This window comes from Callorhinus ursinus, unplaced genomic scaffold (genome assembly GCF_003265705.2).
Source record: "Callorhinus ursinus isolate GAN/ISIS: 27379988/994484 unplaced genomic scaffold, GSC_fseal_2.0 scaffold4, whole genome shotgun sequence".
In the NCBI taxonomy this organism is placed as follows: domain Eukaryota; kingdom Metazoa; phylum Chordata; class Mammalia; order Carnivora; family Otariidae; genus Callorhinus; species Callorhinus ursinus.
The window spans coordinates 86,164,273-86,181,830 of NW_027397066.1; the positions used below are offsets into that span (position 1 = coordinate 86,164,273).

At 37.0% G+C, this 17,558-nt stretch overlaps 1 protein-coding gene across 4 annotated transcripts in view; it reads left to right on the forward strand.

Moving 5' to 3' along the window:
• The first annotated feature begins 454 nt into the window (after nt 1-454).
• TET2 (tet methylcytosine dioxygenase 2) overlaps nt 455-17,558 on the forward strand; it is a 137,114-nt gene continuing 120,010 nt past the window's right edge. For 2 of the 4 annotated variants that reach the window (XM_073892071.1, XM_073892072.1), the window contains exon 1: nt 456-735. The gene's annotated coding sequence lies outside the window, so the exon portion shown is untranslated. Of the gene's footprint in view, nt 736-17,558 lie in introns of all 4 variants that reach the window. The other 2 variants (XM_025873658.2, XM_025873657.2) reach the window with 2 other exon arrangements.

Below are 17,558 nucleotides of genomic sequence, written 5' to 3' on the forward strand. Positions count from 1 at the left end.
TCTAGGGTCTCCATCCTTGTGCCAAGCACCCACGCCACCTCCCCCTGCGCGCCTGCCCCGCGCCTTCACCCGGGTGGCTTCCCGTCCGAGGGGCTCCGGGGTGCCCCGGGTCTGGCTGCGGCGCCCAGGGAATGGACTTTCCCCCACGCTCGCCCCCGCCCCGCGCTCACCCCGGCGCACAGTTCGCCGGGCTCCACCGCCCAGCGCCAGGGCAGCCCCGGCCTCGACTGCGCACCCCATTGTACGGCCCCCAGGTGCCGCCGGCCTTTGTGCGGGAAGCCCCGGGCGGGGGGCTGATTCCCTGGGAGCCGGGGCTGAGGGCCCCAGGGCGGCGACGGAGGCCAGGGCGGAGGAGGAGGAGGAGGCTGGTGGAGGAGGAGGCGAGCCGGGCGGAGGAGGAGGAGGCCAGGAGGAGGAGGAGGAGGAGAGCCGGCAGCAGCAGCGGCTGCGGCGAGAGCTCGGGCGGCCGCCGCCGCCGCCTCCTCGCGAGCGCCGCGCGCCCAGGCCCGGCTCGCATGCGAGTCACGTCCGCCCCCTCGGCGAGGCCGCCCCGAGACGCCGGCCCCGCCGAGTGATGAGAACAGACGTCAAACTGCCTTATGAATATTGATGCGGAGGCTAGGCTGCTTTCGTAGAGAAGCAGAAGGAAGCAAGATGGCTGCCCTTTAGGATTTGTTAGAAAGGAGACCCGACTGCAACTGCTGGATTGCTGCAAGGCTGAGGGACGTGAACGAGGTCAGAGCGCTTCTCTTATGCCGCGAAACTCTCCCTTTCCTCTCCCCCTTGCTTTCTCTCGGGCTTCCAGGGACTGGGGAGCAAACCCTGCAGTGTCACCCACAAATACCAAGAGGGAAGAGGGAAGCTTCACAAATTACTGGAGCCTCTTCAACATGGCTGACAAATATAGTTTTAATTCCCCCCCCCCCCTTTAAACCTGTAGTTCTGTGTTCTCTCCGCTCTCCTGCTAATGCTCCTCTCCTTACCCAGAAAACTTACCTTTGTGACTCTGACCAGCCGGTTTCCCGGCCTTTTATCCTCAGGAAAGTGATTTTTTTCTTTGCTTTCCTTTCTCAAATAGTTCAGCTTTGGGGGGCATTACTTTTCCCTTGAATCCTCCCCGACCCCCTTTCCTTCTTGTAAGTCAGACCAGTCTCTCGTTTAACCTAACCCACCCCGGAAAGAACTCTGACGGAGTGTTTTTCGACCCTTTTATCTGTTGTAGGGTCTGAGTCTGGGTTTGCGTTCGCGTCCGCCTCTTTCTACCCCGGTGTCCGCTTTTTGGGGGGCGAACTAAGCGAATGTCACGGGGAGTGGACCTGTAGTACACTAAGTGGGGTTTTGTTTTTTCCTAAGTCCGCGCGTTTTGCTAGTGGTGCTGAGTGAGAGAGAATAGTTTCTCTGGTCCCCCAAACAAGACCAGATCCCACTTTTCTCAAGGTACATCAGCTCTGCAATGGGCTGTGCCTTCCAGCCTGGGGAGTGGGTGTAAGAGAATTTGTGGGCAAATCTGTGTCCTGGCTTTGTGCTTCTCCCGAATCAGCTTCGTTTGGTTCCCCGGTAAGTGACAGGCAGACACAAAGGCAGGCGCAGGCCGGGGGAGGGGGCGGGCGGGCGGGAGAAGGGGGGCAGAGTTGAGAGTTGGAAGACTGCAAGGTCAGGGGCGCCGAAAGAAATGAAACCCAATCCCAGCAAAGAAACGGAGAAGTAGGGAGCTGATTTCTAACAGTCCCATCCAAATTTCTCTCTCTGTGTCTTGGTTGCTCTCTTTCCTTTGGTTTTTTATCTGCCTTTCTCTCTGTGTCTCTTTTTTCCTCCTCCTTCTATACACACATACACACACACACACACCACACACACACACACACACACACACACACACGAGTCTTGCCGAATCTTTTCGCTGGGGCTGCTTGTCTAGTGTTATTAAGCTAACAGAGTTTCTATGGAGAGTTTTCTACCTATGACAAAATAAAGTGTGGCCTGGATAGACTCCTGGGAAGGTCGAATATGAAATATAAGTGTTATTTACTGGCTATTGCTTTCATGACATACATACATAATCACTGACTGATCCCCCCTCCTTCATCTAGTGTTTAGGAATTGAAAGAAGGGTTATTTTCCAGTTGTTTGCTTAAAATTTACTGAAATATTTTTATATTTTCCTGTGTAGGGAATAGGATATATCCACGAATTTAAAATCTAAAGTCTCATAATGTGCTTTCACCTCTCCAATAAGGGATAATAATGGCAAATCCAAATAAAAAATATTCATCAACAAATGATCCAACATAGGAGGAAGATTGTTCCTTAGGGGAAGTTGGGATGTAAAGAGAAAAGATATTGGTTTGCTTTGCTTTGCTTTGGTTTAAGACTGTGGGTATTGTTGCCTGGTTAATGAAATCATTTATTTGCGTTTTAATGGAAAGTTGAAATGCTGGAGGAGAGTTACATTCTTTTACATGTTTGCATGTGTGTTTCCTAATAGGTTTGAGGTAGAATATAAGTTTCATCACAATATTGGTTTTTTTTTTTTAATGTTATTAAGCAGAGAAGTGTTAGTGAAGGACTGGAAAGTCAAACTTAAGCTTAGAAGGCATGTATATGATGAAAAGATGGACGGAAGGAGGAGTACAGTAATGGACATTACTCCATAAACCAGATTTCCAAAACCATTTGTCCTCAGTTCACTTTGTAACTCTTTCTATTTTGATCTCTGAAAAAGCGGTTAAGTTTAATCATTGATACTGAAGGTTATTTCACATGATTACAAGGGAGTAGTATTACTGATCTCTGGAATAGAAACAGCTCATTTGGTTAGTTCTTATTTGTCCTAAAATAAGGAAAATACTTAGGAGTTTAGCATAAATGCTTACTATTCCTTGAGAAAACTATGATTAATTATTGCAGTAATTCAGAGTTAAAAATAAACAGTTCCTTTTGCTAACAGACTAATATTTAACTGCTTTTTTGGGGACTTTTCAAATGTTGTGGTTTATGCTTTCTTCAGGTTATTCAACTAATAATAGATGTAGTATTTTCCATTCATATTGGTAAATAAGAATACCTACATTGGTTAATAATATTTATTGTGACCGTGAAGATCTGTTCTTTCATATCAAATTTAGACTCTTGTTATTTTATGTATCCTATTTGTATGCTGAAAATAACTGTTAGTATGAGGGGCTTAAGTGATTATTAGGAGGAGATGCACATTATTCACCAATTTCAATATAAGTACCACTTTCTCCTTTATTATAAAAGAGAAATTATTTGAATTCCTTCTTTCATTTATTATATGTGTGATAGTAGCACCTGGATGTTCTCAAAATTTCATAGGACAGAATTGTCTTGAGCAGTTGAATTTTATGGAAATGATAATGGACAATAACAAGATAGATCTTTTTCTTAAACTGCAGTATTGTTTTCCTTATTTTCTTATTGAACTAATGGTTAGTGAGAAATTAACTTGGAACGAAGAGAGTCCCTTGTTTTGTTTAAATTCACAGATTTACCAACTATGGCTTTAATTATATTTGGCATTATGCTGGTCCATGCAAGGAGTCAAGGGGATTGATATGATTTTGATGCAGTGGCACATGAAGGTAGACATTGGCAGGTCAGCATCACTTCCAGAACAAGTGAAATGCACCTGCCAAGGAGTTATTATGAGAGACTTCCAAAGTCCTGTTTAGGCACTGGGCTTGTTGTATCAGGTAACAAAAAATGGAGTTAATGTTTTGGTTTCACTTGCTGAAGTTATAATTTCTCTACCAATTCCTCCAAGGCTCCACCCACACACAATGTTGAAAGCCAGTGTCACTATTGAAATGTATTTCCTTATTTGCTGATCTCATTAAGAAACCTTTCTTATAATTCACAGACACACCTGGCAGAAACCCATTTTCCATTATGTCCCAGATCCAAGTTGATAAATTCTTATGAATTCTTTGAAATTATCTTTAAATAAAACATCATCAAAAGCTATGGGTGTTTGACATGTTAGAATATCTAATACTTGGAAAGATTAAACGTGCTTTTTAATGCTCTAATTCCTTCTTCAATGAGTTCAGTTGTCGTTGCTTAATAGAATTTAATAGTCTTACCTAGCCATCTCCGATTACTGGAGGGAGCCTTCTTTGTTTTATAAACAACTCTATAGACAAGGTAAAGCTTTGGAGTGGCTGTCAGTGTTGGTTCATCAAAATAACATTTTCCTCAATGATTATGCCACCATTGCACACTAGTTCTTAAGCATAGTAATGGCACCAAAGCCAGTAGCAGGAAAATATTTTACAAGCCAACTTTACAATTGGAGCCTTAACTGTGGGAGAGTCGTTTTGCCAAGTAGAGCTGGTGGTTATCTTGGAAATTGTGCTGAAGAACACAACCACAAATGATTTTGCCAAATATACAGTATTTACTTGGTCTAGATCTCTAATTTCTGTTTTGACTCGCTGCCAAAACTCAGGGAATACTGTGACATTATTTAAGGAGGTTATATAGTACATCTGTATACCTTGGTGTACAGTACAAGATATATATACTTTGGTATACAGTGGGAAAGAAGAGTTCCACAAGAGGAGAGGGTAAAGTGAGAGCCCTTGAATCAGTGTGACTGCAAGCCAAAAAGTCTTAAGTATCTGCTATTTCCAGCATTATTCTGATTCTAGATTGTACATTGCAGAAAATCCCTGACTTAAGATAGACATATAATCTTTTCGCAATAAAATAGATTTTGGTTGCCCCTTCCAAAATAGTAAATTCTATCAGCTTTGATTTATGCTTGCTCCACTTGTCATGAAATGCAGTTAAATGTGCTAGGATTCAAGAACTAGAAATAGTAGGTGAATTTTCAATATTCTGTGTAAAAACAAACTCAGTGATAATGTCAACCTACCTGAAGTTCTAAGAATTTGGAATTCAATATTTTATATTTACTCAGGATTGTTACTCAAACTGACTTGAAATCAAGCTCCAAATAATCTGAGAATTAAAATTAAGAGATGAATAAATTAGGATGAAGTGTTTTTGGAGGACAAATTACGTCATAAAATGAACTGGTTGCTTCACTAAAGATACTATAAATGTTTCTTTTAAATTAAATTTATGGTTCTTGGAAGAGAGGCACTGATTTCTACATCTGTTTATTCCATAGTAGAACTTAGTGGTGTTCTACTCAGTCAATATGTAATGAAGGGAGTACAAGCTTCCAGTTATAAGAGGAATAAGTTCTGGAATGTAATGTGTAGTACAAAGTTCTCACCACACACACATGCAAACTTTGTAAATATGTGAAGTGATGGATGTGTTAACTAACCTTATTGTGGTAATCATTTCCCAATATATACATATATCAAATCATTACATTGTACACGTTAAACTTACGTAGTGTTATATGTCAATTATGTCTCAAAAGCTGAGAAAAAATAATGAATGACCTAGAACTGGAAAAAAGTAATGTCATTTAATTAGAAAATGTATAATCTATTCTCAGTGGTAATGGTGATGATGGTGGTAATGATGGTGGTTTTTCCTTAAGTATAACTTCTGTAGGCTATGGCAAATGTTTCATAAAAGCCATCCATTGTAAACATACAGCTTAATGATTTTTAGTAAATTTACACAGAGATCACATATTTTTAATTGAAATTTCTATTAAGGTGTTTGTAGATTCAGATACAGGTATATGAAATAATAATAATTGGGCATGTACCTTTTGCCCAATTTCTTCCTCTGGTAACTTTTGGTAAAAAAAAAAAATATATCACAACCAGGATACTGACATGGATATAGTCTACCAGTCTTACTCGGATACCCCCAGTTTGACTTGGACACTTGTGTATTGTATATTTAGGTCCATACCATTTTATCACACTATCAGGTATCTTTAAATCTTTTTTCCTGAAAGCAGAAAAGTTAACCCAGTTCTACTTCATCAGTCATGTGATTGTGCTACCATTCCTTATCAAAACGTGCATCAGAATGTAGGTTTTTGTTTACTTAAAAGTGTTTTTGCATAAGATGACCTTTGTGTTCAAAATATTTTAAATTGTTTTAATAACTTACTACATTGTAACTATGTCATTAATTCTCTTCATGACTCTCAAGATGGGTATTATTATCCTCATTTCAGGTGAGCTAACTGAGGCATAGTGGGGTTGAATGACCAAATTCATACAGCCAGTACATGGCTTAGCTAAGGTTTGAATTAGGCAGTCTGTCTCTAGATCCCAGCCCTTTAACCACTCTGCTACTCTGCCTCATTACTAGTAATAAAAAAGTAAAGCTATGATGTAGGCTATGCAGGGAAAGTCCTAAGAGGAGACTTAAAATACACACAATTGTCTACATAAAAACTGGTACCTGAATACTCATAGCAGCATTATTCATAATTGTCAAAAATTGGAACAACCCCAAAGTCCATCACAACTCATAAATGTATGAACTGTGGTATATCCATACAATGGAATATTATTAGGCAACAAAAAGGAACGAAGGGCGGATACATGCTGCATCATAGATGAACTTGAAAAGAAGTAAATAACAAAAAGCCACATATGATATGATTTCACTTATATGAAATCTCCTGAATAGGCAAATCTAGAGAGGCAGAGAGTGGATTACTTATTGCTAGGGGCTGGCGGGGAGAAGAAGGGGGAGTGACTGTTGATAGATACAGAGTTTCTTTTGGAGCCTAAAAATATCCTATAGTTAGTAATGTTTGCACAAATCTAAAAAAGTACCCAATTGTATACTTTAAGAAGGTGATTCTTTTATTATATGTGAATTATATCCTAAATAAAGTAAAAATGCATACAACTGACAAGGTATTTGGCCTTCAGAAAGTATCTCATGTCTCATGCAAAGAAATGTAGGGTGCTGTTTGAATTAAGTGGTATGGGGCTATGCATATCTTTCTAGAAACATGGCACCAGTGAGTTTTTTAGGATTTGTCCCTATGAAATTAGGATTTTTAGTTTTGGAAACACAGGGTGAATTACTTGGGGTTGGTTTTATTTTGAATTTCTAACTTAATGTAATTCTAGATACCAGACATTCTTCTTGTTGAGCAATGCTTCTCTCCTTCTTTATTCTGATGAGAATGTTGATTTGCTGCCAATTGGATTCCATAGTTTGGAACTACAAATATAACTAGGGTGGGGGAGAGTCAATTATCTGCAAGCATTCAACTTTAATAATGTATACATGTTATTGTACTCAATAAGGAAATGCCTTGGCTTCATATAATTGCTGTAATCATTATTTTTTCAAGGAATCGCTATAGCAGTGGCCAGAAATTCTGCTTTTTAAGAGTGTGATTATAGCACTTACCTGTAGGTTTGTTGTGTATTTGGAACAGGTACAAGTTAGACACTCACATTAGAATCTTGATCCTATCAAGCTGATGGAGCGATTGTTGTAGAAAGCAGTAAGGTAGAATATGGGTCTGGTCCTCCATATAGGAGAAATGAAAAGCTTCCTTGTTTTTACCCTCTCTTATTTCTCTTAATACTTTGTGAACCACCTCAGTTGATAATAGGTTTTTATAATAGTATTTCCATAATAGTTGTGTTCAAAAGTTGTTCACTGGGTTTAGTGTGCTGTTCCATCTTTGCTTTTTAAATATACTCCCAAAAATCTTAAATTTTTTCAAGTACATTAAAAATATAGGAGATGAGATATTTTGATTTGTTTATATTTTGAGCTTTGCTCTTTATAAGTAATTTCTATGGAAGATGCCCTATATTCAGAAGTAAAACGTAGGGCTGTGAATTTTTGCTGATGGACTGCTGTCTTCAGGGAACAGAATTGTCTATGGTCAGGCCTAGACATAGCAGATCTCCCATTAAGGCATGCCATACACAGTATTGTTATTTTTCATTTGCTCCTTTTACAGTTTTGAGATTTGTTTCAGTTTGTTCTGTGAATGCTGCAAAGTAATGATAATTTTTATTACTATTGTCATATATCATTAGCCATTGCTAAAACCTGCCTTTTCAAGTTGCTTGCTTTCTTTATCGATAGAGTATTAACCTAGCTTCTATGTCCAGATTATTCTTTAATGAAAACTATTCACCCAAATCTCAAGATGAGTTTTTATTATAGTATTTCTCCTCAAATTGGTATATTTTTCATCTTGCAATGTAGAAGTAAAAAGGCTTAAATAATGATAGTGAAACCCAGAGGATATAACATGATCTATCTCTGAGTTATTCCCCATTTTTCTTCCCTGTCTACATTAAGAAACAAGGGCAACCATTAAAAAATACCTTAATTATTAGTTTTGCTTCTTCTAAAGTAAAGTGCCAGGATCTGAAAATAATACGATGACACCACACCCAGATTCCATCCCCAACATACCATCTTGTTCCTATTAATTTATTTTTTAATCTGTTTGTTCTTTCAGCACTTTCTCCATTTTTTGTTTGAAGTCTCTTACTTTGAAGTTATAGAATTTTCATATTTGCCATTGGCTATAAAGTTCTCTCAGCTCTTTTATAATCTCTCATGATTTTTGCATTAAAAGGATTACTTTTATGCACCCTCTAATTAGTTTGGATGATTATTAGCTTTTTGTTTGTTTTACTGCATACATCATAACAGAACAAGAAATCACTTCTGCAAATAAAGTGATCATTCATAAAATTAGAATAAGCCTCTTAAAAAGTGAATCCAGTTATTGAAACATTAATTAATTTATATTTATATTTTAATGTACCAAAGAGAACTGGTGAAAGGAAAAATACCATATATGGATACTTTTCAAACATGAAGGAAGAACAAATTTTCCAACATCAGACTAACCACGTGAATTGTTTCAGTAAAAACAGAAGCAGGTACATTTTAGCAGGAAAGCATATATTTTAAACTTTATACTCTAGATTTAATCTAGCTTTATACCAGTATAGCCAACCGAGCGGTTATTTTTTTTCTCCTGTGAAGTTATAACATTTAGTTGAAAGTAAGACAAAGTTGTACTTATTTTTGGAATGTCTACTACATCATAACTTGGAGAAAAACATACTGGTGGGAAGCAAAGCTAGTAGACATTTTGCTAATGGCTTACCTCTTAATACCTATAATTTACTTATGTTTTTCTAATGAAACACATAAGGTAAGGACATTTGGTTATTAACTTTGGGAACTAAATTTTCAATATTTTGAAACTTGTGATTCTTATATTTCAAGTAGGAAATTTTATAGACATCAACTAATTTTAATATATAATTTAAAAACATTTTTTACCAAGTGTGTAGGAGATATAGAATATAGCATTTTAAAATGATTTAAAAAATGCTTGAGATTTTGTTGAAATCAGAGTATTTTTCATATCACTAGTTTAATTTACTGACAGTTTTGCTTCAGTTTTTTTTTTGCATTGTTATAATATGTCATGCTTTAAATAAAGCTGAAGGTTATGGGAAACTTTCCATATTTAGGGGTAAAAATCTTGATATTGACATTTTTCTTGAATATTGGTAAGAGCTCAACCCCCTTAAGAAATGGTTTACTTGTTTCCTGTTCATAAACCCATTGTAAAAGATGCAATGAATATAGATGAGGTTGAAAATTAAAATAAGAAGACAGGTAAAATACTAAATTGCATTGCTCTTTACTCAAACATAGGCATGGGATACTTTTTGCTGAAAGGGTCATGTTGTAATTTTATTTGGATGTAAATTGTCTTTTTGCAAACCATTTGCCTACTTAAGAGTATCTCTGTCGAGTAGTTGTGTAATCCTACTTCTCATAATATTTCAGTTCACACCAAAGTAAGTGAGCAAAGATAAAGGAGAAGTCTTGGGATAAGAGGAGGTAGAAAGTGCATTCAGAATGCATTGTTGAGATTTCAAAACGTTCCCCAAATTTAATTAGAAAAGGCAGTTAATTGTGATTCTGTACTCTGGTTAGGTGCTGTTTAAAGAAGGAAAGGAATACAGTGGGGATTGGTCATTTCTCCTGTTCTTCCTCCCATTAATTTGGGGGGGGGGGCAGGCAGAGAGAGGGTAAGGAAAGGAAAAGGTAAAATAAATCACTCTTAGAGATAGTTCCTTGACAGGCACATGCTCATTTTTAGGGCCAAAGAAAAGGTAGGCTTTTCTTCGGAGCTTGTTGATGCTCTCTCGCCTTCTGATTACACGCGGTCACATCAACATTTGACACGTGGGTACCCTGCGCATGGCAGCGCTATTTACAAACACCATCCTAGGATTCCAGAGACTCTTATGTAACAGCTGAGAGAGTGCGGGCTTTGTGTGTCTGTGGGCGGAGGAATCAAACAGTTTAATTCATAGTCAGGGAGCCCTTGTCTGGCTCTGACAGGGTCATGAACCAAAGATCAAGGTGTCTAGGTCAGGATCCGCCCAATACGCCGTTTTCCTACCAAAGTCTCAAAGGCAGTGCTTTAATACCAGATTAATCTTTTTTTTCTTCCTTCAGCAAATGGAACCAGTTATGCCAAACTTTTTTTTGTGATTTTGGTAAATGTGGGCAAACCGTACCTTGGTTCTGGTTGTTAATTTGCAATGCCACTGTAAGTGAAGTGTGCTTGCCTATCACTCAGTCTCATAAATAATGCCTTTAAAAAAAAAAGATGTATTTTTGAATTTGTAATCATCTTCAGATGCAAGACAATTCATAATCTGACTTGCAAGATTAGACAAACCACAGAACACTCAAGAAAGTGATTAATTGATCATCCTCCTTATGCCTTCCTGCACTGACCCCTCTCCTCTCCCTTCCCCCTCCCTGTTCAGTTCTTCTTCATCACACCTCCCTCAACCCTCCTCGGCTTTTAACTCTACATCAAGACTTGGGTTAAAAAAAAAAAAAGTCTCTATACTTAGGGAATTGCTTTTCCTTTCCCAGATAGATTTTAAGAGTTTTTCATTTATATTTATCAATAAAAAGAAAGTCTTGAGTTTTAAAGATTTTTATTTATTTATTTATTTGAGAGAGCGAGAATGAGAGATAGAGCACATAAGAGGGGGGAGGGTTGGAGGGAGAAGCAGACTCCCCGCTGAGCGGGGAGCCCGATGCGGGACTCGATCCCGGGACTCCAGGATCATGACCTGAGCCGAAGGCAGTCGCTTAACCGACTGAGCCACCCAGGCGCCCAAGTCTTGAGTTTTAAAAAAAGTTGAGGCACACAAACTTTAATTAAAAGTAAAGTACACAAATTTAAAGTGTATCTGGCATATGTTTTCCAGTGCTTTTCATCGCAAGTTGTAAGCTGACTGGTTGGAATCTTTAAAATATGAGTAAACTTTGAGGGTTATTTTTTTGTTTTTGTTTTTGTTGTATTGCATCTAAAGATCATTTTAGATGGACATCACCATTGATTATCCAAAAATAGAAACCATGCATAACAAAGAATTGAAATTAGATCATCAAAAAATAAACTCCTAGGTAATTTAAAAGTTGGTCTGTTTGAACTCTTATTTCATAGAATTTTTTTGTAATTATACTATCTTTCTAAAAAAGGAAAAACTAGAATCTTTTAAATACAGTACATTGAACTAAAGGAATTTGTTTAACTTTTAAAAATAAAGAATCTTTTCCCCAAGAGTTAAACCAAGCACCAAAAATCTATTTTGTTTTAAGTACTGTTTTGGTATAAGAAAAGTTCAGATCTGAAATAATTTAGAGATTATCTGTCCAAATTTATTATTTACATATGAGACTTAGAAAGTAAGTTTTAGCTGTTTAACATCTGAATTTGCTCTCATGTGGAAGAAATTGCCAAAAGAGTGACTCATTTAACCAACACAACAAAATCTAAGGATGGGCATTTTTCATCCCTGTTGCGTAAAAGTTCCTTCTGGACTTGAAAAGATATAATTTATTTAAAATATTTTGTACATTTCTAATATACTGAATTAAGGTATGTGAAAGTAGATTATAGGCTTACAAAGATTCTTTTCATTTGCTTTATTTGCTTGCTTTTTTATTATTTTGGCCTAAAGATAACGTATTCATCTTAATCACTGTTGGCCTAAATAGTGAAAGTTTGTGTGAAATTACGTATGAGTATCCTTTTCTAAGAGCAGTGACAATTCTGAACATTCGTGGGCTTTCACAAGAATTATCCTATATTAGAACATTAATATTTTCCTCTCAACTTTTTTGGACACTTAATTATATGTGATCATAAGCTGAAAGTGCTCAGAATTTGATAAAGGCCATAAATTAACACATTTCTGCTAAGAAAAGGATTTAAATATAACTTTCACTTGATTGTACTTTGGTTTCACTTGAAGTGGCAAGCATGCAATAAAAATTGATTTATTCAATGGATGCACTCCCTTCACAAAGACGATACTTAGCTGCAATTGTCTTAGTATTATAAAATATCAAAATGGTACATTGAATGTGAAAGATATATGCCAAAAAGCAGTGTGAAATTTTACTTTATCCCCTTTCAATTACTACTGTGTGTGTGTGCATGTGTGTGTGTGTGTGTGTGCATCTGTTCACATATATTTTGGACTTCTGATATTGTTTAAGTCCTCTTGGTAGAAATGGTTAATTAAACAAACCACAGTAAAAGTTTCTGTCTCTGAATATAAAGTGAAAAAATAACTAATGTCATGCATCTTTTCAGATATCATGAAGTTGCACAAAATCCTAAAGTTCATTTGTATCAACTGCTTTTATATGCCCTTTTAGAAGACAGCTGAAGAATCAAATAGGAGCTCACCCAGAAACAGCTGGCTTGATGATGTTAAGATTGGCACCAGGTGTTCCCTCTTCCCATGTGGTCAGGCACACATGACTCTAATGTTTACACACGCTGTTCCAGAATTCTGAACACCAGTGATGCAACAATGAGGATAGAAGGAGCGAGCGGTCTGTATCTCGTTAATTGTTTAGCGACCTGGATCCTGAATATTGATGCAGGATAAGAAAGCACTGATTATAATAATGCTTGACTGGGACAGAGGGGGATGAGGTGAGGGGGCATGGTAGATGCATAAAGGAGGCTTTCCCCCAAACCCTGCACACTGTTATTTTAAACTGTTTTTACCACTCGAAAGGAGCTTTCTACTTTGAACTTAAAATAGTAGCTTTTAACCAGGACAAGTGACTAAGGGCTTTAGTATCCAAGGACTGAAGGTGATGAAGCTCTTAAGAGTGTTACTCTCTCTCATAACCAAGCTGACTCAGACTCTTTTAGAAGCTATTGTGGCAACTTAACCATGTCTAGTAAGTTACTGCATACCTGCATGGAAACAGTTGGAGTTAGAGCTGCCATTTTCTCATGTTTTAAAATTGTTCCTCACTCATTATTTGTTTTATGTTTGAAAATATGCCATTCCTAGTACATATAGAAATGCTTTCCAAAATCACTGAATAGGTTTGGGTAGAGCTAATTTGCTTAACATTATACTCTGTTTAAGAGCCTATATCTGCAAAAACGTGGGGGGAAACTCCCTTCTTATCTGGTAGAATCATGATAAAGGAAAAGGTAGGTGATAATTTTGGAAAATATATAATAACAAAGTGGTGGCATTCATTCAACTAAATACCAGCAACTACGTTTAACGTGGAAACGTGCCTAAAACAGTGAGGGGGAAAACATGTAAATATAAGGAGGATATAAAGAGTTTTTAATGAATAAATGTTCTGTCACAAATGATGAACATTTTAAAGATCTGTTTCAAACTCTCTTATAACAAATTATCAAAGACTTTTTCATCCACCTTCCTTTGAACTTGTAACAGTTTTTTTCTGGACTGTCGGTTTAATTCTGTGTGCATGTATGTGTGTGTTTGAATATGTTTTTATATTTTAGATCTAGCTGTGTAAACTAGAGTTGTTTCCAATTGCTTATATGGTATTGCCACCACTTTTACTTCAACATTTCAATAAATCATTCATCAGATTTGCAAAAATATAGTTCATTTTCAAATATAGAATCATGGATTGTTGTCAGCTGAAAAGGACTTTAGAGACTCTCCAACCTGTCTGTTGCATTTACAATTGAAAAAACGGAGCCATAGGAAGGGAAGGATGTTTGCCTCAAATTACATAATAGGATCTCTATCATTCTGGTAATAGCCAATATTGACTAAGTTCTTACATTGTGTTAAGCACCATGCTAGGCACTTTACAGAGATTATCTTATTTTTTTCTCACATCACCTCTTTTTTTTGTTTGTTTGTTTGTGCTGTATATCCCCATTTTACTGAGGAAAAGAATAGGTCATAGGGTTTTAAACCTCTGTATGAATTATATTTAACATCACTGCCGTTCTTTTAGGACTGTAATTTCTTCCTCTTTGGTATTCTCACTTGTGTGACCTTTCTTTCCATCCTTTCCCAGTTATTCCTGCTTTTCAACCATATTTTCCCCCCAAAGGAATCTACACTGCCGCCTTATTTCTAATGGATCACAATGAACTAACTCTTAAACAGCTGGCTGCCATTAAACAGTTTGGCCTTTTGGGTTAGGAAGATCTAGTTTTGAATCCTAAGTTTCCTTCTTATAAACTGTGTGTTTTTACCCCACATAGTAGTTTTAGCCTCTCAGAATCTGCTTCCCCATCTGTGAAATAGGAATAGCTAATAATTCTTATCTCCCGTGCTACCAAGAGGGAATAAATGAATGAGTTAATATAATGAAACATCCAATGTATTAGTTGGCAAAATTTCAATGACTGAATAAGTATTTGGTCATTCCTCAAGCATATGTTGAGCGTCTATGTATTAGGAAAGGAGAAAGCCATTGTCCTTGCCCTTGTAGAGTATATAAACTCATAGGAAAGAGTCAGTACCATGATCTTTTAAAAAGCATAATGAGATGAAAATTGTAGGACTCACAGACTGGTCAGGTGGGGAGTTTCCCAGGATGCATCTAGCCCTCTGCTCGAAGGATGATTCTTCAGTTGCCTGAATGGTCCTAGGCACAAGAGTTGGCATGACTTTCTCAACACTGGGGCCTGACAGAGATTGCACAAGTCTAACAACATTGTCTCTGAAGAAGGCCCCTAGAAGGAAAGATTATTTCCATCTCTTTTATTATTTCAATCAGGATACAAATTATGAGTCCATAGTTTCATCTGTTCACAATCATCTTTTACTATATTAGGTACACTGAAAGGATACAAACTTGTCCATAGAAATATAAAATGGTAGCATGCATGATTTAAAAACTACTGAGGATGGTAGATGTTACTTGTTCTAACTCTGTTTCATATCCTGTTTTTAGGAACAAGGACAGATACTTTGGCACACCTTGCTTAAAGATAGATGATAGTCTTGTGCTAATCCCAGGGACTTCCCATGAGAATGAAGATTCCTTACATGGTGGTGTCATGGGATTTGGCACCCATGTGAAAGATGTTTTGGAGTGTCTCCCAATTACTTAACAGTTTAAAATATATCAGCTATTTATGTGTCAGCAACTGCCTCCTTTCATCATGATAGAAGTTTCCTTGAGAGCCAGGATCATAACTTGTATGTTCATTAAATCCCCCCACAATAATTAGCATGCAACCAAGCGCATAGCAGGCCCTTTGTATACATATATGCATACTGATAGACTGGTTGCCCTGTGTAGGTTGGAAATATTATTGAGTACCATCCCAGTCTGAACTATCATTTCTGGGAAATAAGGAACACAAAAACAGAGAGATTTGATTGATTGGTTGGTTTCTACAGTGACTTTTAAAAAAATACAGGTATGTGGTAACATCAAAAACAATTTAAAATGATGTAATAAGAAGTATGTCTTTATCACTTTTTCCTACAGTAATACTTAATTTTCAAAATTATCAACATCAAACCATAGCTTCCTGACTCCCCACTATGCAGGATATGAACATTAGTATTTCTCATTTCATTTCCTTTTTCCCTTGCCTTCTACCAACTTCTGTATTCTATACCATTCTCTATTGCTAAGTTTATTTATATTCTGTTTATATATTTATATTCTGTTCTTCATCTATAGCTCTCTCTCCTGTGCTTTGTTTGTTGAGAAAAAAAAAACCCACAACATTTATAATGTGATTATAATAAATAGAATTCACTGTAACACCAAGTGGTGTGGTTGAATATGTAAAGAAGGAAAAAAAAATGATCCCATAGCATTAAAATTTTGTTTGTTCCGAAAATAATATGTTAAGTGCCAAGATAAAATAGATTGCACTTTCTTAAATGCCTCAAATTGTGCCATATATTAGTTTCTTTCACATTTGGACTTACATTTTTTCTGTGAGCTTTAAATTTTTCTTGAAAATTCTAATTTCTTTTTTGGTGTTCTTGATAGAAGAATTATATGCTTTCATCACATCACAATGATTTTTCCAGTTATATCACTTGGTAAATGAAATATACCATCTTCTTTTTTTTAAGATTTTATTTTTATTTATTTGACAGAGAGAGAGTGAGAGAGCACAAGCAGGGGGAGCAGCAGAGGGAGGGGGAGAAGCAGGCTCCCCGCTGAGCAGGGAGCCCGATGCGGGGCTCAATCCCAGGACCCTGAGATCATGACCTGAGCCAAAGGCGGTCGCTTAACTGACTGAGCCACCCAGGCGCCCTATACCTTCTTCTTCTTCAGGTCATTCTTCTCTGTGCTGTCTGGTTCCTTTTTTCTGAATTAGGGTTTCTTTTCATTATTCTCTTGGTTAGATCTGCTTTATTATTTCACACCCTTGTCTTGCTTGGTATTTGATTTTTTCCCCCCTTTCTCCTTGCGTACATCCCCAAGAGTTCATTCTTGTTTCTGTTTTCCAGACATGGTGGGTAGGAAGCAAACTGAGTCCTTGCATATCCAAAATGCCTTAATTTTTTCCTCAGAGTTAACAATTTATTGTGTATATGCTCCTTGATTCAAAGTAATCTCCCCTCAAAACTTGGGAGACTTTTATCCAGTGTTACTTATGAGACATCTGATAAAAATTTGATTCCATTTTTTTTAGATAACTTTTTTTCTTATTTAAATGGTAATTAGGATCTTTATCTTGGCAGCTCTGAAATTCCACCTAGAAAATTAAAAGCTCACAGGAGAATCTACGTCCAAATCTGTCTAGGCATAGCTCTTTTAAAATGCATTCTTCTCAGCCATAAATGGTCCTGTACAATCTAGAAAAAAAATGTCCTCATTCCACTTTAGGAAGTTTTCTTCTGTTGTACCTTTGACTATTTCTTCCCCTGTATTTTTTCTTTTCTCTTCATGGAACTCATCCTAACTCTACATTTGACCTCCTCAATTTATTTTTCTTGTGTATTAAACTCCCCTCATATTTTCCATCTGTTTTCTCTATATATTTCCCCAATTCACTTGATATTTTTTAAATGTTAATAAATTTTAATTTCCCAAAATTCTTATATCTGATTAACTCTTCTTAATGGAAGCCTTTTTTGCACTCACATCCTAAGGAATGGATGAAATTTTATTAAAAAATAGAACAACAAAGAAAGAAATGTTTGTAACTACATTACCATATATGTTAGCAACTGAACACTCTGATGTTATTGTAATTGAATAGTATTTCAGTTATACTGTGTTTAAGAGGCTTCTGGGACTGATTCAAAATATGAGCATGATTTGCAAAA